Here is a 24279-nt window from a genome sequence, read left to right on the forward strand (position 1 = left end):
ATGGTTCCTAGCTGGATTCGCTAACCACTGCGCCACGACGGGAACTCCAACATTTAATTTTCATGTCTCACATATTTTACTTTCCAAATATCACTTCATATCATCTACTATCATCTACTTCATATCATCTACTATCAGCTACCATGTTCCTTTTCCACCATTTCTCTAACTGCAGTATGTAGTATCCTCAGAAAGTTGATTTGGACAACTCTGGAAGGAAGTTGGTCAGTTAAAACACGTTCTTAAGTTTAGAGAAGATGGGTGTGGCATCGTGTGATATGGCTTGATAGAAATCATGCATGTGACAGGACTTTCTGTTAGAACGTCATGTGTTTGTGCTTGTAAGACAAGTGAAAAGAGAATCAGTAAATCATTCAGCTCTTGCTGGAAGAGAACAATTTACTAATCCATCAGTTTATGGAACGCATGGATATCAGAACAAAAACCAGGTGGCTGAGTGTACTCAGTATCACTCTATACAGACACAAATATCCTTTATTTGATTACTTTGACAGAAACCAGTTCAATTAATACTTTGAAAACAGGATTGTTTTCTACATTTGGCTATGTTCTGAGGCGTATCTGAGTGTATGATCTTCTGAGAAGCACAACTAATGACCTTTAATTATAGCATTGCTTAAAGCTCACATAAAACTTTACTGTGGATTTTTTTTTTTTTTTTTTGTCTTATTTTAAGGCTTCACTCACAGAATACAGGAGTTCCCAGGATAGGGGTTGATCAGAGCTGTATCTGCTGGCCTACACCACAGCCACCACAACATGGGATCCGAGAATTGCATCTGCGACTTACACTGCTGCTCACAACAACGCTGGATCCTTAATCCACTGAGCGAGGTCATGGATCAAACCTGAATCCTCATGGATACTAGTCGGGTTCGTTTTGCTGAGCCACAAGGGGAACTCCTCTTGTGGATCTTTTTGACATGGGAAAATAATTTTTAAGACCTTGAACTAATTTGCTCTTAATGCAAATCCACATTTTAGTTACTCTGCATATTATTCAAAAATATTGCCACTAGTTTTCTGCTGCTAAAAATGTCAGACTTTTCAATAGAAAAGGCATTAGCATCAGAATTTTCATGCTTATATTTTGCAGTCTCATGAAAAAGGAAAAGAAGCAAGAAAGAATGGAAGAGTCTACACTGAGGTTGTAATGCATTGATACCTTGTACATATGAGAGTTCCTTTTGGTTCATGAACCTAGTCATGAAGTCCTTGTTATTTTTTTAAAATAGCTTTTAAAAATATGTTGGTTAGTTTTGTTTTCATGCTATGTCCGTTTATTTGCTTTGGCAGAAACAAACAAAAATAAATCATTCCTTAGGTTTAGAAAAAGCTAAGAGGTTTCTAAGTTGGCTAAATTTATGAATACTAATACTCAAAATATCAATAAGTGCTATCTAAAGGGAGCTACCAATCCAGTAGCTTACAGAAAGTTTAATGAATCAAGGGAGTGCCTTGAAAACATTTTCCTTTAAAGACACATACCCTGGCATTTGCACATTCATGGAGGAGGTATCCATGATTATATGCCAATGATATTTTCTTAATCATACTTCATAATTTGTTTCTGATTTTGAAAAAGAAAACTGCACATAGTATGAATATGAAAATGAAAAAAAAAGTCCTAGCAAAAGCCTCAAGTGGAGAGAAATTGCACAATTACAATTATAGCTTTTTTGGCTGATTGAGAATGGCAGGGTAGCAAATTAACGGCTGTTGACTCTTTTACTGTCTGTAAATATTTTAATGTAAAACTTTCACTTCCCATTGTACTAGTTTTTCCCTTTACAAGGGTTTCCAGGCAAGTGGGTAGTGGCAACAAAAATCCAATCCATGTTGTGTTTGCTCAGTCATGAATCCTGGTGAATGAATATGTCCCCTTAAGCAATGGATTTTTTTTTCCCTTTAATTTGTGCATAGGCTACCAGTCTCTGTTTAAAGCTCAGAGCTATGCTCTAAAGAGCAATTTTGGTGTCCTGGAAAATAGATCCAGTTCAATGTATATTCCCTCAGAACACTCAACTCTAAGATTCAAGATGAGCTTGTCCTTCTTCTGTGCCAGGTTGCTTTCATAATCTTTAAATTCAATTAGGCTATTTAAATTTTAGCATGGCACAGATTTTTAACTTGCTATAGGATTTGTGTTTCTTCAAATCCTGCTTTCAGGAGTATGGTATTTACTTACTAATTAATAAGTCATTAAGTAACTATGCTTTAATTTTGATCAAACATTATCTGGAGAACATAGCTGTACTCTTTTAGCTTATGTTGCCTGTGAAATTCCTGGCATTTTGTCTAATGTATCAAAAATGAGGTAGCAATCTCTTTGCTTACTGCACCTGCACTGTAGGAATAATAAGCTGATGTTGAAAATTGAAATCTATGCTGTGGTAGTAATATCAGAAATATGTAAGATATCAAAAGCTCTAATAATTACTTCCTTTTCTTGAAAATCTAACAAATCTCAAGCCTTAAAAAGAGAACGAAAATATGAATGTTGTGCTTTTCAGCAACGTAAAGGAACAAGAAATACTAAAAAAAAATCACGAAATTACACAAATATTTATTTGTGTGTGTGTGCAATATGTACACGTCCTTTGACTAAGAACATAATTTGTGTGCACATTTAGAATTAGAGATGGTTTGGGGGAGATATTTAAATGCTTTTCTCTTCTGGAGCCTTCAATCAGTTAAAGCAAACAGATTCAGTAGGACCAGCTTTATTCCTTTTTTTTTTCAACGTGTTTTCTTGTGTCCAAGAGTGTCTTGCTACATAGATGTTATATCCTAGACATCATTTTATATTGTAGAAGAGTATTATCTAAGCTAATTATTAGGCTGACTTTATACAGGTAACCTGAAAAGCAAGGGGAACTCCAATGTATGATAGGCCATTGGCAAAATTGCAAACTTGGATGAACTTTGTTTTTTACCTTGCCATTCTTCTGTTTCAGTATCTGTTCTTTCTTCCTTCCTCTTCCCCTAAGCCAGCCCTCATGGCCAGCTGATCCATCATCTCAGACCTTTGCAACAATGTCATACTGTTCTCAACCCTCCAAGTCTTCTCCCCTAGGCTTGCTAATGCTGTGCTGCTCTGCACGGATAGGTATATGCCTGACAAGTCATCTCTGTAAGATCCAAGATATTCCTTTGCTAAACTGACAAATGAATCCTTGCCTGTGCTCATCAGCAAAATATGCCCATGATAACAACATGCATTTTAATAGTTCCTTATAAAAAAAAAACAGTATTTTTCTTCCACTAACTAATTGGTTACTCTAATGTTGGGATTTTTCTGCATGAGGAAGAATATTTTTGTTTCTAAGATCAGACAGCATCATTGACCAACTACATAATTAGAGTTTATTTAGAAGTGAAACGCTAATCTGGGAGTCAAAGACTTGGCTTATAGTCCCAGCTCCAGCACTACGCACCTGTCAGTTCTTGGAAAGGCACTCAACATCTTTAATGTTCACTTTCCTCATTTCTCAGAAAGTTGGAACTGCTTATTTATTTAGAAAGCAGTCTTCAGGAGCAGTCCCAATGTGTTTCTCTGTAAGTCCATAACTGTGTAATAATATTCCATCTCCACAAGAAGGGAATTGAATGTAGAGTGTATATCTTTTCAGTATACATTCTGTTCAATTCAAGGATCAAGGGATCACATGCTTAAATCCCATATTTAGGTAGAGTATTAGAAAATGCATGTTTAAATGAAAGAAAACAAAGTACAGGAATGTTTAAATGTCTTTCAAACTTGGATAGGTAGTAAACTTTGAGTGGTGAATAGGATTTCTGATTTCTAATTCAACCAAGGTTAAAGTGAATTCTGGGGCAGATTTCCAGAGATGATTTCTCATTCTCTGCAAGAATTAACACATGTGCCCGCTTAATGATTTGTTAATGCCAAGTCTTTCCACTATAAAGAACATTTAGCAGTGCTTATTTTACTGTAAGCATTTGGCCACTGAGATTGTGGAGTGCGTTGTGGCTGCTCTTACCAGCATGCCTGGCACTCGGACTCTTCCTAACAAATTCAGTATTTGCCTGCACTAATTACAAAGAATTTTGTGCCCACAAAACATAACCTATTCTGTTTACAAGGGTTAAGGCCAAGAATAGAAGTGAAAAAGAGAGAGAGAGAGAGGCACTGTCTCAGATAAAGAGTAAATAGTGTGGGGGAAAATGAGGTGCATAGAGGAATAAATAGTATTTAGAAAACCAAATTGAACCTGATCACTTCACAGTTGAAATGGATAACAACACTGCAGAATTATTCTCCACATTTATCCACAAGGAAGCTGCTTCTTCACCAGTTCTGTGAAGAACTGTGAAAGTCGGAGATTCACATATAGGGTCATAAGAATGGAGGGAATACACCTCTTTGTTTTTGTTTTTGTTGTGGAGACTGGAAGCCCTTGGCTTAGTTAACCGTATTCTTCATATAGTGGTACGTTATTTTCACTGTTTCAGATGAAGACCTTGTCTCAGATATTTAACATGCTGATGTTGGGTTTTGTTTTCCTTTATTTTTTAAAAATATTTATTTATTTATTTATTTATTTTGTCTTTTTTTTTTTTTTTTTTTTTTTTTTTTTTTTTTTTTGCCATTTCTGGAGCTGCTCCTGCGGCATATGGAGGTTCCCAGGCTAGGGGTAGAATCAGAGGTGTAGCTGCCGGCCTACACCACAGCCACAGCAACGCAGGACCCAAGCAGCGTCTTTGACCTACACCACAGCTCATGGCAACACCGGATCCTTAACCCACTGAGCAAGGCCAGGGATCGAACCCGCAACCTCTTGGTTCCTAGTCGGATTCCTTAACTACTGAACCATGAAGGGAACTCCTTGTTTCCCTTTATTATCAGTTCCTTCCCACCTCATTGGGAATTGTACCAATATAAATACTAAATCTGATATTGGTTGGTAATCTTGCAATAATGCGTATTATTTTGTTTGAATATATAGTACTTAAAGGGTATTATTCATTCTACTTACTAATATTAACCATTATTATTGTTTTGCACAAAATAATATGTTTTGGATTTATATATCATTGTGTGTTTATCAGGATCCTTTGACTGTGGCAAGGTGGGCCTCTGCCACATCTTTCTAGGAGTGGACAACTTGATTGCCTTCATCTCCACACCACCATGAACAGCACTGCCAATGAACATAATTGTCCATGTTCCTTATAGACCATGGGGTCATCTCTTTGTGTATAAAGCCAGAGAAGAACCGCTTCCTGTGGAGCATTTATCTCCTTACTTTAGCTACAATTGTACCACCAACTAGGTGTGAGTATTCTTAAACCCATGTGTCCAGCAACATAGCTGACATTACCCAGCTTTATAATTATAGCCAGTCTAAATGTTTTAAATTGATCTGCCCCTATCCTTATCCTAATTTGCATTACTCTGAACAAATATGACCATTTCTTTATATGCTTGTTTGCCCTCTGAATTTTATTTTTAAAAATTTAACTTGTTGATTTGCAAATGTACTGTGTCTTTTCTAGCCACTGGTCTCTTGTTGGTTTTTATGTTTTAGATATCTTTTGCAATATATGATTATTTTTTAAATTTGGCCGTTGAATACTTGACATCCCCTAATATAGCAATTTATACATGATGGCTACACTTTTAGAAAGAAATTGGGGTTGTTTATATATGAATAATGTGTCCTCATGGGGGGAATTTGACAGAAATGCTGACCAGTTGTGTTAGAGCCCCAAAGTTACTAAAACGTGTCAGGTACCTGGAGGAGCCAAGATGACCCCTGCCTGTCAAGAAAAGGTAGTGATCATAAATCCTGAATTTGGGATAAATTAAATTAATCAATTTTCTTGGTATTTTTTCTTAGTATTTTTGACTAATTTGAAGCTATTCTCCTACATTTTTGTATTTTATATATAAATTATTTGTATGTTAGTGTAGTTAATATACTATTTTGTTATAATTTTATAGTTATACATGTAAATAAATAAATATATATTATATTAAGATATATTAAATCTGTAAGCAATGTAGACTCAAATGCTGTATATAATGTTAAACGGTAATCTATTTTCATTTTTCTCTAAAGAGTAAACCAATCTCCACGATACTGTCCAGTCAACAGTCCATTATTTTCCATTGATTTATATTGCCCCTCTAATATATATGAAATTGCTATAAAGCAATGGAGGTGAGCTCTTTATTTTCTCTGAATGTTTGGTTTTCTTCCATGGAAATTCTGTATCTTTGCCATCTCAGGGCTAATACAGTGTGCTCCAAGTATGTTCAAAATATATTAATTTACTAGTAAAAGATCAGGGCACTTGAACAAAAACACCTCTGAGTAGTTATATGCTACTAATTCTCAATTTGTCTGGTTGGGTCTTAGCAGCTTCTAAATATGGCATCATTCACATAAATTTAAAATTACACATTGTCAGAGGATATTGTGTTCACGCTAGGCACTTTTCCAACATTACCTCCACTAGATGGAAGTCACTCAGCAACTTCATTTCTGATTTTTTTTTTTTTCTTCCAGTGTCATATGTTCACATATAAGGGAAGTGTATATATTGAATTATTCAAGAGAACAGAAGAGCAAGAACATGATTTCAGCAAATGTCACTATCCTTTGTTTAGAAAAAAAGAGGTGAAGATCATCTCAGTGTCAAAGGGATTCAGAGGACAGAAAACAGAGGGGGAACAGTTATCTCATACTCCGTTTTAACTGGGCTGGATTCACCTTATCAACCCAGCATCAGCGGCAGCAGGAGAAGTTTTATAGGCTGTTTCTCTTCACTATTTATAGAGGTGTGGTGCCTGGAGCATTTCATGATCATTTTTATTTGCACCAGTCAACCCTCATTAGCCTACTTTCCTAGGACAATAGAATTATAAAATCACTATGTCAGTCTGCCCTATCCCTCTCCACTAATAACTTTTGATCCCAGAGGCTAATTTCAGGCAGACCTGGCAGAGTGGCAAAGGGCTTATCAGTTCTGTAAAAAACAAAGTCACTCACAGGAAAGCATGGCAGCCTGCACACCTCAATGCATGACTAGACCTAATAGACGCAGTCTTAACTAAAAGGCCTGAAGTGCGCAAATCGATTACACACAAATTTGCTGGGTGAGCTTGGAAATAACCTAATTTCAGCAAAGGTGTTCAGTTGAAATAGCCTGTTTGAAATACATTTAATAAAACCCAGATCCCAGAGCTTGCTCATATAATAATCCAACAAAAGTATTATTAATTAATATAAAAATCATTTTAGCATATTTCATAACCTATTTAAGTTTTCTCACTAACTTTAATCTTATATTGCAGTCTTTTTAAATTTATTACTACAATGTGAAAAAGAGAGGATATATAAAATCATCATTCATCATTATTTTTATCTATTTTATAAACTACTAATTTTAAAAATGAGTGATATATAGCATTTCCCCTCTTAATGGCTTTTCTCCCACATGTATTGACTCCCTTTTCCATCATGTTTTCTTAAAAAGATTTTTTTTTAATTTTGTTAATACGACTCCGTAATGACTCACAAACTTTTTTCATGTTTCCTGTTTTACTGAAATTTATCGTGATGAGTCATCTTCAACTAATCTTGAACACTTTTTATGTATACTCCCAAATTTCAGATATTTCTGTGTCCTTTTCTGTTTTGCTTTTGTCATTGGATTATTTGAAATTTATAAATTCAAACCCAGTAACCATGTGTTATCAAACAATTTTCTATGTAAAAGGTATTTTAACTAAGTCTTCTCCCATTAAGAAAAGAAAAACAGTAATTTTAAGAACTTACAGTTTTAAGGACACTTACATGTTGTCTTCTTATTTAGTTTATACTCGACTTTATGAATATATTTGTTCTTAATTGTACTTTTTGTTTTGAAACAGAGACCTTGAATTAGAACCTATAGGGAACCACCTCTCCATTTGCCTAATACATATACATTGAAATGTTATGGACATTGACATATTATTAGGAAGGAATTGGGCTTATGTACATGTTACACTCATAAGCAAAAAGCTCTCATAGGAGGAATTAATGGAAATGTTGGCCAGTTAGGTTAGAGTTTCAAAGTTATTAAAGCATGTCAGATGGCTGGAATAACCTCTCTCAGAGCCACCTGGCCAAGAAAAGATCAGGAAACTGCTGAAATAAATTCAGCAAGAGAACAGGAGGGGTGCCTTCTCCACAAAGACTGGGTCAGAATGGAACTGCAGTTCTGGGTTTCTAGTACCCTTAAGACAAATTCTTAATGACCCAAACTTCCTGATCTTGCAAGAGTGTGACTTTGGGGAATGATTGCGTTGTAATACTGACATCAATTTTATAAATGTGTTATTCCTTGTTCATTGAAGAGCTACTACATATCCATTAAGGCGTCAGTCCCAGGAGTGATGGTAGTAGCAAAATGAGAGGCACAGACTGAGTCATAGCAGTTTGATTCTCTAGAGTGCACCAGGTAGTATCACTGAGCTATGCTTCCACCAGCAGCCAGGGACAGAATCATCTCTTAGAAAAGATCAGGGTTTTTTGTTTTATTATAGTTTCTTAACTAGGTTTTTTCTGCTAGTAGTAATGGTCATATAGCTTCAGCTTCAGGAACAGTTAGCAGCTGGGACGGAGGCGATAGGTTTCTCCAGCCTTCATTGGCTAGGCTAGCATAACTAGGAATGCTCTTTGGGTATAGGTAAACATTCTTTAGAATGTTTTTTTCCTCTTTGTTTTCCTCCCTTCCCCCTTCCTTTCATTGCTTTTGGTTTGTGATTTTTCTTTGCCTTTATTAAAAAAAAAAAAAAAAAAAAAACCTTTACAGATGCAGTCTAAATTAGCTTGCAATATTTTCAAAATTTTTGATATTTTGCTATATATATATATATATACCTGATCCTTCCTTCAACTGTGTTTGAAAGTTTAAATAGTGTACTAACGTTTTACTAAACTTTTAGCAGCTAACTTGTTTTAGTCAACATTGTGTTTTTTTTTTTCTTTGCTAATTGTTTATTATCTTTTTTTATTTTTTCCATTATAGCTGGGTTACAGTGTTCTGTCGTTTTTCCACTGTACTGCATGGTGACCCAGTTACACGTACATGTATAAATTTTTTTTCTCTCATTACCATGCTCCATCATAAGTGCCTAGACATAGTTCCCAGTGCTACACAGAAGGATCTCATTGCTAATCCATTCCAAAGGCAATAGTCTGCATCTATTAACCCCAAAGTCCCCACCCATCCCACTCCCTCCGCCTTGGCAACCACAAGTCTATTCTCCAAGTCCATGATTTTCTTTTTTGTGGAAAGGTTCATTTGTGCCTTATATTAGATTCCAGACATAAGTGATACCATGTGGTATTCATCTTTCTCTTTCTGACTTCCTTCACTCAGGATAAGAATCTCTAATTCCATCCATGTTGCTGCAAATGGCGTTATTTCATTCATTTTTATGGCTGAGTAGTATTCCATTGTGAATATATATCACATCTTCTTAATCCAATCATCTTTTGATGGACATTTGGGTTATTTCCCTGTCTTGGCTATTGTGAATAGTGCTGCAATGAAAACGCAGGTGCATGTGTCTTTTTCAAGGAAAGTTTTGTCCAGATATATGCCCAAAAGTGGGATTGCTGGGTCATATGGTAGTTCTATTTATAGTTTTCCCATGGTAGTTTTGATTTGCATTTCTCTAATAATCAGGGATGTCGAGCATTTTTTCATGTGCTTATTGGCCATCTGTATATCTTCCATGGAGAAATGTCTATTCAGGTCCTTTGCCCATTTTTCTATTTTTTTTGCTGTTGAGTTGTATAAGTTGCTCGAATATTCTAGAGATTAAGCCCTTGTCAGTTGCATCATTTGAAACTATTTTCTCCCATTCTGTAAATTGCCTTTTTGTTTTCTTTTTGGTTTCCTTAGCTGTGCAAAACCTTGTCAGTTTGATGAGGTCCCATTGGTTTATTTTTGCTTTTATTTCTGTTGCTTTCAGAGATTGACCTGAGAAAACGTTTGTAAGGTTGATGTCAGAGAATGTTTTGCCTATGTTCTCTTCCAGGAGTTGGATAGGGTCTTGTCTTATATTTAAATCTTTCAGACATTTTGAGTTTATTTTTGTGCATGGTTTGAGGATGTGTTCTAGTTTCATCGATTTGCATGCAGCTGTCCAGGTTTCCCAGCAAGACTTGCTGAAAAGATTCTTGTTTTCCCATTTTATGTTCTTGTATCCTTTGTCAAAGATTAATTGAGGAAAGGTGTCTGGGTTTATTTCTGGGTTCTCTATTCTGTTCCATTGGTCTGTCTGATAGTTTTGGTACCAGTACCACACTGTCTTGATGACTGTGGCTTTGTACTATTACCTGAAGTCTGGGAGAGTTATGCCTCCTGCTTGGTTTTTGTTCCTCAGAATTGCTTTGGGAATTCTGGGTCTTTTGTGGTTCCAGATAAATTTTTGGATTGTTTCTTCTAGTTCTGTGAAAAATGTCCTGGGTAATTTGATAGAGATTTCATTGAATCTGTAGATTGCTTTGTGTAGTATGGGAATTTTTACAATACTAATTTTTCCAACCCAGGAGCATGGAATATCTTTCCATTTCTTACATCTTCTTTAATTTCCTTGATTAACGTTTTCTAGTTCTCATAAGAAGAAGGAACACTCTCAAAGACATTCTATGATGCCATCATCACCCTACTTCTAAAACCAGTCAAAGATACCACCAAAAAAGAAAACTATAGGCCAATATCTTTGATGAACATAGATGCAAAAATTCGCAACAGTATTTTAGCCAACCAAATCCAACAACATATAAAAAAGATCATATACCACAACCAGGCGGGATTCACCCCAGATGCACAAGGATGGCTCAACGTATGCAAAACAATCTATGTCATACATCACATTAGTAAAAGAAAAGTCAAAAACCACATGATCATCTCAATTGATGCAGAAAAAACGTTTGACAAAGTCCAACATCGATTCATGATAAAAACTCTTACCAAAGTGGGTATAGAGGGCACATACCTTAACATAATAAAAGCCATTTATGACAAACCCACAGCAATCTAATACTCAATGGAGAAAAGCTGAAAGCCTTCCCACTAAAATCTGGAACAAGACACTCTCACCACTGTTATTCAACATAGCATTAGAAGTCCTAGCCTCAGCAATCAGACAAACAAAAGAAATAAAAGGCATCCAACAGGAAGAGAAGAGGTAAAACTGTCACTATATGCAGATGACATATACTATATATAGAAAACCCTGAGGACTCAACCCGAAAACTACTTGACCTGATCAACAAATTCAGCAAGATATAAAATTAATGTTCAGAAATCAGTCACATTTCTGTATACTAAACAATGAAATACTGGAAAAGGAACACAAAAATACAATACTTTTTAAAACTGCACCCCAAAAAATAAAATACCTGGGAATACAGCTGACCAAGGAGGTAAAAGATTTATATGCTGAGAACATTGTGTTTTTTATACATTCATCAGTGTTGAGATATTTATAAGTAGTTTGCTCATTTTAACTTCCATATTACATGATTTTAATAAGCCATCATTATTTTTTTTATCAATTTCTCCATTAGAAAAGTTAATTGATGTTTTTCGCCATTAAAAGCAATGCTGCCATGAACATTTTTGTGTATATTGCCTTATACCCAGTGTCAGAGAATATCTCTAAGACAGATGTATAGGAATGGGACTGCATTGCCAAGGATATGGATAGGAATCTTCAAATTCCATCATATTGCTGAAATGCTTTTTTTTTTTTTTGCCATTTCTTGGGCCCCTCCCGCGGCACATGGAGTTTCCCAGGCTAGGGGTCGAATCGGGGCTGTAGCCGCCGGCTTACACCAGAGCCACAGCAACTCGGGATCCGAGCCGCGGCAATGCTGGATCCTTAACCCACTGAGCAAAGCCAGGGATCAAATCTGCAACCTCATGGTTCCTAGTCGTATTCGTTAACCACTACACCATGACGGGAACTCCCTGAGATGCTTTTTAAAGTGATCTTAATAATTTAGGCTACGATTTTAAAATGTAATTAAACTGTAGGCACTCTTCCAATTTCAGATATCTTATTGTTTTAATTACTTGAGATAAAAATGTATTCCTCTATTTATTGGCCATTCAGTTTTCTTTTCCAGCTTATCTGTTCATATTCTTTGCCCTTTTTTTCAATCAAGGTTTGGCTTTATATGTAAATAGAATCAAGACTGTACCTATTCTGAGAAATGGTCATAAGATTTTTTTTTATAGTTTTTTTTGTTTGTTTTGTCTTTTTGCCATTTCTTGGAACCTCGCGGCATACGGAGGTTCCCAGGCCAGGGGTCTAATTGGAGCTGTAGCTGCCAGCCTATGCCAGAGCCACAGCAACGTGGGATCCGAGCCGCATCTGCAACCTACACCACAGCTCACCGCAACGCCAGATCGTTAACCCACTGAGCAAGGGCAGGGATCGAACCTTCAACCTCATGGTTCCTAGTCGGATTCGTTAACCACTGCGCCACGACGGGAACTCTTTTTTTTTTTTTTTAAAGTTTCACTTGTCTCTTTAAAAACACCTCTTGGAGTCCTGAGCTTCCATGCAGGTATTTGAATTATTCTGAGATGGCCATACTGAAAACACCATGTACAGAGACTGCATGAAGAGGTCTTGAAATTACACCAAGAAAGATGCCCATGGAACATCATGTAGAAACAAGTCATCTCTGCCAAGTATTGCCCACAGTGCAAATTAATATCTAAAAGGATGATTTTTGTTGCTTTAAAGCATTTTGTTTTGGGGTGATTTGCTAAATGGCAATGTATAAATGAATCTATCTATCTATCTATCTATCCATCTATCATCTATCTATCTACCTAACTATCCAACACCTATCATCCATGTAGCTGTCTACCTATCTATATAAATTCATATGCACATTTATGTTCTGTATACTAATTTTCTATTATTTGAATAAATACAAATTTATTCTATGGTATATCATTTTTTCACATTAATTGTTTTTTTCAAGTTTCACATGTGTTCATTTTAGACAAATTTGTTATTATTTTACTTTATAGATTTTGCTAATGTTTTTTAAAAATAATTTTTCTTATTTTACTAATATATGTTTGTCTTATATTTTCTTGTAAAATGTTGCAATTTTGTTATTTTATTTTTTACCTTTAGTAATTAAAGCCTATGAAAATTATTTTTTGTGTATGGTGTGATACTGGGGTTTAAATTGATCTTTTCTCATAAGGAGAAATAATTTTTCCAGTGCATTCATTGGTTAATCCACATTTCTTCCCTGATATGTATTGTCACTTTTTCTATTGCTTCTTACATTGTATCTGAAATTATTTATGGGTTCCTTATTTTATTTTATTGGTTGCTCAAACCACACTATTGTTAATGTCTTTAGAATTCTATTAATAGAATCCTCATATCTGGTGTTATCTTCTCAGTCCTGGTTCTATTACTTATCTCCTTAAATATTTTTTCTTGACTATTTGGATGCTTTCTCTTGCTGCATGAAATCGGACAGTAGTCAACATCTGTGAAAAAACTTGTTTAAATTTTAATTAGAATTCCATTAGAATTATAATGATGAAGCTTAATTACATAAGATATTTTCAATTTTTTTGAGATTTTATTTCTTTATGTATATCTTCAGAAAGGGATATTTCAAAATCAAAGTTGTGGGAAGATGTTCTGTATGTATTGTATTGTATTATATTTGGGTTGAGGGTTGAAAGGTGAAGATTCATGGCCATCAGTGATGGGTATCACAAAAGGCAGTCCAGCACTGGGTGGAAAGTTGGACTGCACAACTTCCAAAGTCCCATCTAATTTTAAAGTTCTAGGTAGTGAAACAAGTTATCCAGGCTAATGTTTGAATATTATTTCTGACTGTGAAACTAGTTGAGCTTTCCTGAGCTCTTTTTACTATCTCTAAATTGAGGTTGATTGTATTATTTAAAAATATGCTTGGAAGATTACCAAACATCTACCATGGTATCTGTTTTTCTGCTACAGAACACATTTAGTTGCCTCTTTTATTCCTGTAATAATTTGCAATGTCTTCAGAGACTGAGTCACTCTCTATAAAGTAATAATGGTCACAAAATCATTAATGATAACCTTAATGTGGTAAGTTATCAGAATCAGAACTCAAGTTTTATATTAAAATAGGTTTCTGAAAACTCAAGACTAGATTAGTTCAAACCATTGCACAGATATGCTTTTGCAGGGTCAAAGGAACTTATTTCTAAAAAGTCCGTATCAGACTACTCTTATAGAGCTCTTGCCGGAACTCTATATTCAGAATCAGCTTCAATCAACATAATTATAAAAATAAAAAAATAAAACAATCTTTAAAATCATCATAATGAACATTATAAATCTTTGGTAATTTATATGCTTTAAGTGCATCAAGCTTTTCACCTTTACCAGAGCCATTTTCTCTGTTATTTATTTTCTCAGACTCTGCCTTTCTCCACATCTATTTTTTGTTTTTTTGAGAAAAACGAGGAGGATTGTAAACAATTTTTTCCACCATTTTTCAATTTGCAAGTTCTTATTATTATCCTAAACATTTATTAATGAACTGATTATTACCAGCATACAAAATCCTAAATAAGATTATATTTTTGGCTATTTACTTTTCATTCTTAAATTCTCTCTTCTTTCTTATACTCTTTCCCACTATCTTTTTTTTTCCCTCTAAAATTTTCTTTCTACCCCAAAGATCATTCTTTCTCTCTGTATTCAGTAATACACAGAGAAAAATATATAAGAATGACATAAGTCCTGATTGTAGTTGTGTGGAATTTTCAGGGAAAACAAATCAAACTTGGGCTTTCTACAGATGAGCTCACACTCTTTCTTTTTCCCCACTGGAAACAAAAAGTCAGGGAAGAAATTCAAATCAGAACCTTTATCCCAATGCCAATAATCTACTTCCAACATTTCTGCTTCTCTAAAAATCTCTTCCTCCAAGTGTCTCACCAGTGCTTTCTACTCAGAATACAAAATAAAAAAGCACAGAACTAGAAACTCAAAAAAAAAAAAAAAAAAAAAAAAAAAGAACAGAACTAGGTAATTCAAACCTTTGACAAATGGCTCTCAAAATGTTATATTTTGTGTTAAGTTCATCATTCCAATTCTGTTTTATTGCAAGTAAAGATGGGGTAGGAAACATGCCACTTCCTGATGTAAAACTTTATATAAACTGTGTAAAAACCCTCAATGGCTTCTTATTAAATAAATTTAGAATTTACTCAAAACTCCTTTCTATGAACTGGAAGAGCCCCGCTCCCAGATATAACTGAATGTTTCCTATTACCTTTCCACTAACTCTTTCCATGACCAATACAAAAGCCTCTTTTGTTTCCTTGAATAGGCTTTGTTCTGTTCCTGCCACTCCTTTTAGGGCACAGTATACCCAGTACCCCTAGATTTTCCTGAGGCTGGCTCCCTCATATCAACCCCTAAAATAATCTTCTCACCTAAAATTTCACTGCCATCTAGACACTGTCACATTATCCTTTTCATTTTCTTCATAATACGTATCTCTACTTGAAGTAATCTATTTAATTTTTACTAATTTTTCCTAACTCAGTGGAATTTAAGTTCAATGAGATTAGGACAATTTGTTCTCTTTACTCATAGCACCTAGGCGAGTCCTGTCATTGTATAGATTCTTGATAAATATTTTTAGATTGTGATTTAATGAATACAAAGATAGTATTTTTAAAAGCACTTTTTATAAAGGATTCTGATAAGTGAAATTTATCACAGTTGTTACCTACTCTTCCTTCATATGAGTTTATTTAATAATCTGTTTCTTTCTGAAATGACTTGTCTACTGTATCAAAAACTTGGTAAGAATACAAGAAATTATATTATCTTGTTAATATTATTTTTATTGAGTAGGATTATGATGCAGCCTTTAAAATAATTTGCTACAGTGCATACACTAATAAGATTTATAAGGGAAAAATTTTGTATTATAACCATAATAAAAACATACCTAAGAGAGGAAGAGGAAAAGGAAAGCTAGAGAACATGGAAATATGAATTTATGTTTGATGGGGTAATAAGAAAGCTGTTCTGCCTGTCTTAAACAGTGGAATTTTACTCCAACTCCTGATATATTTTCCAAATGCCACTTTCACCCTCAATGTCACATTCTCAGATTGGTATTTTTCTAGGGCTTGACTCAACAAGTCAGTAAGATAATGATCCCTGATGTCATCTTGTTATCAAAGGATTTTCCTTCTTCCTCTTCCCCAATGGAAACTTAAGGCCTTTTAAGATAAAATCACTTAATTTGATGAACAAATCCATACAAACTTGCCAATAAAAGATGCTTAAGGCAAAACATTTTGGTCTTAGGTCCTTCTGCTTGGGCTCACATTTTAAAAAGTGACATTCAGCATGCTGTGTATATCTTTGACTTATAAATGAATGTCTCTAATAGTGGGAATATAAAGACAGCTAGAAGGGAAAATTGCTTGTTCTCTATCCTAATGGAACTCATAATTAGGGTATGCAGAAGCTCACAGGGCCTTATGGTTTTCCTTTTAAATGGTCTGCTATATGCCATTTATTTATTTATTTAACCATTTATTCAATAATTTACTATTGCTAATCTTCTTCAGCTGTGTGCTATGTAAGAAAAGGATGAAGTCCCTTAACTAGAGCAAAATCACCCTTTACTTAGAGACAAAACCATACAAACCTATAAACATGAGAAATGCTTAGAATATTTCTTGATTCTTTTTCTCACTTACATTGGCTTTTCATTAATCACAGTTCAGTTGCCACTTAATTACTTTAAATATCTTTTGTATATTTTCAAATGGGTGAATCTAAACAACTAACATTAGCTTAATTATATCTGATTTTAGCAAGGATATCAAGTTCTTTCAGATTCACAAAGAATGTTGGCTGTAATCTAAGTCCCTTGACAGATCAACATCTTTGGTATGTTATCAATTCTTGAAAACACTGGTGTGCACAAGGAATCTTGAATATATTGCATATGACCTTGCTTTGGTAATATGACACTAAATAAATGGTGATTAATTAACATTTATGGAGTCTAATGCTGATTTAAATCTATATATTATCATTAAGCAAGAAAAATTCTAGTTCATTTTAAAAATATATATATTGCATGAAAATTGTTTTATATTGGTTTTATATACACATAAGTAGAAATATAAATAATTATTCAGAGTATTTCTACTCTCTACAGGCTCTTAAAAATGAGAAGATTTTGAAGACACTACTGAAAAAGATCTCTGAGAGATCTGAAGCAGATTCGTAGGAAATCTAGCCAAAACAAAGGGCATAGTGAATGTGGAAATGAGCAAGAAAATTAGCCTGAAGAAGTAAAAGAACAGATAGATCAATAGCAAAGGACCTGGCTGGGAGATGCTGGGAGTGGAGGCAATAAATAAAGCTGATGTAGAGCCTTGAAGAGCAGTGTGTGAATAAAAATGCATGTCATTTGTCCTGCCTAGGGAAGGAAAAAGCCCATAACCCCAAACAGGTCATTTGGCTAACAGGGCTCTAGAGAGAGCCCAAGTCAACCTTCTGAGTGCCAAGCAGACAAAGCTAATTAAAAATATATCATTTAGTAACAAGTGGGCTTACAACAGCAAATACAAAAGAAACCAAGTTATACATAATTGAAAATGTAGTTTTATCTACCAGGCTGCTTCTTCCTAAAAAGATTGATGTAGTTACATGCAGGACACAGTGAAAATACTGAATATAAATCAGAATTAAAAATTGATGCCCCAGGTATATACAGAGGTTAACTTTTCCCCCCATATAACAAGGAAGAATGTCTGTGCATCTCAAATGCAGCCCAGCTTACTTTTCTCAGACAACTGCAACCTGACTGTTCCAAGGTGCTTGATTTCCAGCTCATCGATCCTAATTATTTCTCTTCTCCACTCAGAGTTAAATATACCTTAATGGATCTTAAATCTGCCTGACAAAGAGGCTGACTTAGAGTCTCATCTTACCCATGACATACAATTATTAATTAATGAGGGTCAGCTGCATAGGGGATTGCAGCTGATACATGTGTAATAAGGGAAAGCATTGTAGGCTGAATTATGAACTGTAGAACAGGAAAGAGCACATTTTATTAGAATAATCAAAATTTCCTGTTGCCAAACTAATTAATTTAACTCTTTCTGTAGTTTAAACAAATTGTATTTATGTCTTTCAGGTTATTGCAATTTCCTTCTGGCAAATAAAATGACTGTGTCTTTTCATTAAGAGAAATACGCTTCCTTCCTCTAACAGTTAAATCCTGTTTTTGTATCACAGTTTATCCATTTTCACTATTGGGTGGGGGTCAAGTAGAGTTGCATTGTTAATCTTTGAAGATTTAGTCAGTGTTGGCAGCCCATAGTGACCTGAGAAGCTAACAGAGAAAGAAAGAGAAATCTCTATAGGCTCCCCCAATCTTCTTCCCCAACCAAAGAAAAATGCTTTATGACAGAGTGACAATTAACTTAAACCTGCTTTTTCCCTTTGGGAAGAGTCTCTCCACCTGAACATACTCTGGTTATCTAATATTATTTGAGACTTTATTTGAGAATGTTCCTCTCATGAGAGTATGCTTTTGAAGTTTGAGATCTTATTAAAGCAAAAGATGTCTGATGACCTTAGCGTCAACCAGCTGAACTATATCACAGACCAGATGTGCAGAATCTCTGGGGCAAAAGATCTGTTTAAAAAACAAAACAAAACCAAAAATCACAATGCTTCAAGTTAAATATGTCGACTTGTTTCCATTAGGGATATTACAATGGTTGCGTTCTTAATAAGAATTTACTGTGTAGGCCCCCTGGTCCAACCACTGGGCTAGCCAGATATACTGATTAAGATTTTCACACTTGCTTTCCTTTTAGGGGTTACTGGAATGCTGTGGACTTATTTCAGCCTCTCCTGAATCCTATGTTTGGGTTTCTAGCTAACATGGGACTTGGGTTTCTCCTGCCTTAGATATGCATATATGTATTGACTTTTACCCTAATACTTTTTCATTAATTTATTGTCAGTTAAAAATGTAAAATCATAGAGAACAGAGATTGTCTACCTAATTTGCTTTACATATCATCTTCTTTTTATACTGTGTTTGTTAGTCTTTTAAAAAATACTTCTTGGAGTTCCCACTGTGGTGCAATGGGATTGGCAGCATCTCTGGAGTGCTGGGCAAAGTGTGTTAAGGATCTGGCAGTTGCCGTAGTCGCAGTGTAGGTCACAACTGCAGCTCATATCTGATCCCTGGCCCTGGGAACTCCATATGCCATGGGGTGGCCAAAAAAAGAAAAAAAGAAAAAAATTGCTTGTTGATCATTTTGAGGAGAAAAATGGAATAGTCTATGTAAATTTTATGCTGAAAGAACTATGTTCTTATATGTTGGAATAAATTTTAGTGTATTGTTAAATAACACGGTTCAGCAATTTTCTTTTAATCAGATAGTTATCCATGTTGTCTTCTAAATTCACTCTTTCTTTAGTCTAATAACTTGAAACTCTCATCTGTGACCGTTCTCTCTTCTGACCTTTGGCCCGTACATTGCTCCCCTGTGTTTGTCCGTGAGGCCTGCTCCACTGTTATTGTTGTCACTTGTCCACTCCAAAGATCCATAGGTCTATGCTCTGGCCCTCAGGTAGAAACATTCCCAGGATGCAAAATCTCCATATTTCCTGGAGTTCCCGTCATGGCACAGTGGTTAAGGAATCCGACTAGGAACCATGAGGTTGCGGGTTCGGTCCCTGCCCTTGCTCAGTGGGTTAACCATCCGGCGTTGCCGTGAGCTGTGGTGTAGGTTGCAGACGTGGCTCGGATCCTGCGTTGCTGTGGCTCTGGCGTAGGCCGGTGGCTGCAGCTCTGATTCGACCCCTAGCCTGGGAACCTCCATATGCCGCAGAGCGGCCCTAGAAAAGGCAAAAAAAAAAAAAAAAAAAAAATCTCCGTATTTCCTAAGTTAACTACACTTAGGTCTTCCTTAGCCCTGTTCATTCATGCTCTCTTCTCCTGTCCTTCTATTGTCCTTCTCAGCGAGGGTACTTGACTGACTGATTTCTTAAAAATATAATACAAATGGGTGTGACTTGAAATTAAGTGGGAGGATTCTTCTGAATTGGGATCTAAAAATGTCACCTAACATCCTGCAATCAGCTTGTGTAAGTTTATGGCAATAGTAAATTTGTTTGTAGGCTTTGAGTTGAATAGTACACATTTATGAACTACTGCATTCCTTTTTACTAAGCATACATTTTATTCATAGCATATTGATAAGAACTCAAGCAGGATAATTTACACAAATAAAGATCTTCCTTAGAAATGTAGACTTTGAAAACCATAAGATCATTTTAGGAAAGTTTTGCCTAGTTAATCTTTATGTCTGACTGCTAAATATCAGACATATAGTCTTCTTTAAAGTGTCTTTCTTCTCTCTCTCTTCCCAAATAGCTTGATGTCAAGAATCAGAGTTCACACACTTAGTTGATTCAGCATGAAAGTTTCAAGATTCTTTAGCTGTGTCTTTCACACAAGTTGACCTTATTTATTTCAGTTCATCTGATTATAATAAATGTCAGATGCAAATTAATTTTTTGGTCATCCTTCAAAATAGAATACAGAGTTGGTGTTATTTCTTTAGAAAACTGATTATAATTTTACAAGGCTAGCCCCAAGTCTTGTCAGTGAAGGAAATTCCATGTGATTTTAACTTCTCTTTTTTCATCCCCTTCCTGGGTTTACTCTCATCATCACCTTAGTCCAACCAATGAAACTCAAGTTTTTCTCTCGGTAGAAGCCAACTTTTTATTGACACATAGTGTTGGCATAACTAGGGCAGCCTGCACTGCTACCCTTAGCATGCCCTTAGTTACATCTCCACATAGATCTGAAGATCTGTTTCAAGAAACTAACATATATAGTGTTAATATAAAACAAGAAGTCTTCAATTTCTCTATGTTTCTTTTTCAGATACTTGATAAAACATGAAAATTCTGGGGGGAGAAATAAAAGGAAGCCCCTATTTTAACACCAGTGTTCAGTTTGGAATTTGAGATGCCTTGTTCCATAGTCAGTTAATTCCTAGTGTTCTTTTCTTTCTATATTTGGACAGTATAAAATTAAATATACTTTCTCCCCAAATAAATGATACTCTGTGTAAAGTCTGACTCAATTTTAGGGTAACATACAGAGATTGCTTCAGTGTTTTACACGTAGGAGACTTTTGAAAACTACGTAACTTTTTGTTGTTGTCAATGAATAGTGGCAGTGCTATGTTAATTTTCTCAGAAAACCTATTTCCTTTTTAATCAACACTTGTCCTCTCCAGACATAAATGAAGAACTCTGGTAAATATTACAGACATCCTGTAGGTTTCTTGAAGCAATAACTTTAGACAAGGGAGTAATTTTATATATCTCAGTTCACAGCATGGAGAGGTTAACTATTTTCAAAATTAAATGTGCTAATAAGACATGTTTAAATAAACTGGGATTTAATTTCAGGGTTATAATTACTTACAAAATATAAAGAATTTCACATATAGCCCAATATTTGTCTCAACATAAAGAGATTATTTAAATAATTAATTCTCACCATTGCTTAATTCCTAGGGGGAGAGATTCTATTTTCCTCTATTCTCCCTTAACTTTGCTTCTTACACACAAAATGTTTAGTCAATAAACCTCTCAATATTATTGAAATCTCTGGAAAAACTTTCACACTTACTGCTTAATTATTGCTGTCCTGATTGTGGTAGGTGTGAAGAAAGCGTACAAGAGAGCCAGAGAAACGTATCACCTTGGTGCTAAGGGGCCTTCATAAAAATGCCTCTGTCTTTGCTCATGTAATTAAATATGTTGGTAGAATCAATTGAAGCAAAATGCTACAAATAATTTTCCCTGCAAGTTCTTTTATTTTCTTCTCCTCTTTGCTCAAAAATAACAAGAGTTTAGCTATTGGGCCTATATTAGATTATATAGCTCTTTCAGTTAGCTTATCTTGTTAATAAGGATTTCAAGTGTTGACAACATTCATTCATTCACTCAAAAAAATCTTTCTTGAGTTACTACTATGTGCCTAGATCTCTTCTAGGTGCTGGAAATCTAATTGTGATAAAGCATATGAAGATAAGCAAAAGGAAAGCAAGAAAGGAGAACAGCCAGAAAGATGGAATTAATAGAACTACTGTATATTCACTGGAATGCTCTCTCAAGACAGAATTATTTTGCATAAACTAGATATTGACAATAACACACAAAAATGACATATTTCACATTTTAAAGGAATAAATTGAGCATAACATTCTACATATACATCAATTAATTAACTAATTGTGTAAAATAGATAAGAAATAAAAAATCATCAAAATGATACCTTGGTTTGGGAAAAGAATAACCACATTACAGTCTCATCAGTGTAATTGTGCTTTGAATTGGAAATTGTAATAAATGTGAAATCACAGTAAATGATAAAGTAAGGAACATGAGTTAAGCTGTTATGAAAACTCATGCTGTTGCTAGCTTTATAAATCACTGTTTTGAAATTATGAATGGAATAACTGAATAGTGCATATTGATTTAAAATCAGGGCCTTTTTGGAGTTCCCGTAGTGGCACAGTGGTTAATGAATCTGACTAGGAACCATGAGGTTGTGGGTTTGATCCCTGGCCTCGCTCCGTGGGTTAAGGATCCAGCATTGCTGTGAGCTGTGGTGTAGGTCGCAGATGCAGCTCAGATCACGTGTTGCTGTGGCTGTGGTGTAGGCCGGTGGCTACAGCTCTGATTGGACCCCTAGCCTGGGAACCTTCATATGCCACGAGAAGCGGCCCTAAAAAGGCATAAAGACAAAAAGACAAAAAAAAAATCTGGACCTTTTTTTGTAAGTTGGATTTTAACACATAAGCTTAAAGATAATGAAAGACAAAAAGTAGTTGCCAAAACCAAGACATTTTTCAAGTCTATATTTCGAAAGTAAGGAATGTTCATGGTGCAAAGTCTCTTCCCTAAGGATTCCTGTTACATCATTCTCACAGCCAACCCTCAAATATGTTCTCTTCTTTGAAATATCCATTTGCTTGATCTATAAATGACTAATTAGCACATTTTCCTCCTCTTCAGCAACAAAACATACACATGTACATGTTTTCTTCTAAAGATACCTAGAGTTTCACTTGCAAGTTGAAAGCAGCTTCAACTCCATTCCTTCAATACCATTTTTTTCATATGTATTTAAATTATTGTACATAGCAGAGAGAGAGATGGACAATAGAGAGACAGAGAAAGTTAGAGAAAATACGTACAGTTAAAAGGAGAACTTTGAAGCAGATACTTACGAATTCATTCCAAAATTATGCACTACCTTGACAGAAGGTTGTATCCTGAAGGCCTCAAATGGCAGAACTGCAAGTTCTCTCTGCTCCCATGGAAGAGAATTTCTACCCAAATAACCCTCACCAACTATCAGATGAATTGAGAGCTGTTCGCACTTATCTCTGAGTAGCAATTTTCAGTTATCCTGCCAACTGGCAGAATTATGCAAACAAGCTAGTCACAATATCCCACAGGAACTGGGGGCAGTCCACCCATTTGATACTACAGAGCCTCTGGCTTTTCACTCTGTTTGCAAGTGCACCCTCCATCTGGCCCTGTATGGCATGCAGTGTCCTTCTTTCCTGTCCTGTGAGTACATGTGACTAAAAAAACTGCTGCTGTCAATCTAATCTGTGTCATGCTGGATATCCTGTGTTTGTTCAGCCAACTCCATAACCCTGGAATGAGAATTCCTCCCTCATCCATGACTTGAACAGAAGGCAATGGAACACATTGCACAATGATATACATAAGAATTATAAATATAATAATAAGATGTCTCAGAGTTACCATTGTGGCTCAGTTGGTTACGTATCCAATGTAATCTCTATAAGGATGCAAATTTGATCCCTGACCTTGCTCAGTGGGTTAAGGATCCAGCATTGCCACAAGCTATAGCATAGTTCATAGATATGGCTCAGGTCTGGGGTAGCAGTGGCTATGGTGTAGACTGGCAGCTGCAGCTCTGATTCAACCCCTGGCCTGGTAACTTCCATATGCAGCCATCAAAAGAAAAAGAAAAAGATGTCTCAGGAGTTCCTTTTGTGGCAAAGTGGAAACAGAACTGACTAGTATCCATGAGGATGCAGATTTGATCCCTGAACTCACTC

At 35.4% G+C, this 24279-nt stretch overlaps 1 long non-coding RNA gene across 1 annotated transcript in view; it reads right to left on the bottom strand.

The window, feature by feature from the left end:
• The window catches only part of LOC106506313 (uncharacterized), a 117746-nt gene extending 94203 nt beyond the window's left edge, over positions 1-23543 (bottom strand). The window contains exon 1 of the long non-coding RNA XR_014830314.1: positions 23413-23543. This is a non-coding gene — a long non-coding RNA (uncharacterized LOC106506313). The remainder of the gene's footprint in view (positions 1-23412) is intronic.
• Positions 23544-24279: the final 736 nt, after the last annotated feature.

This window comes from Sus scrofa, chromosome 15, assembly GCF_054392235.1.
Source record: "Sus scrofa isolate SSC_HxYL_T2T_F1_AM1 chromosome 15, Sscrofa_HxYL_maternal_Yorkshire_Landrace_v2.0, whole genome shotgun sequence".
NCBI classification, from domain to species: Eukaryota; Metazoa; Chordata; class Mammalia; order Artiodactyla; family Suidae; genus Sus; species Sus scrofa.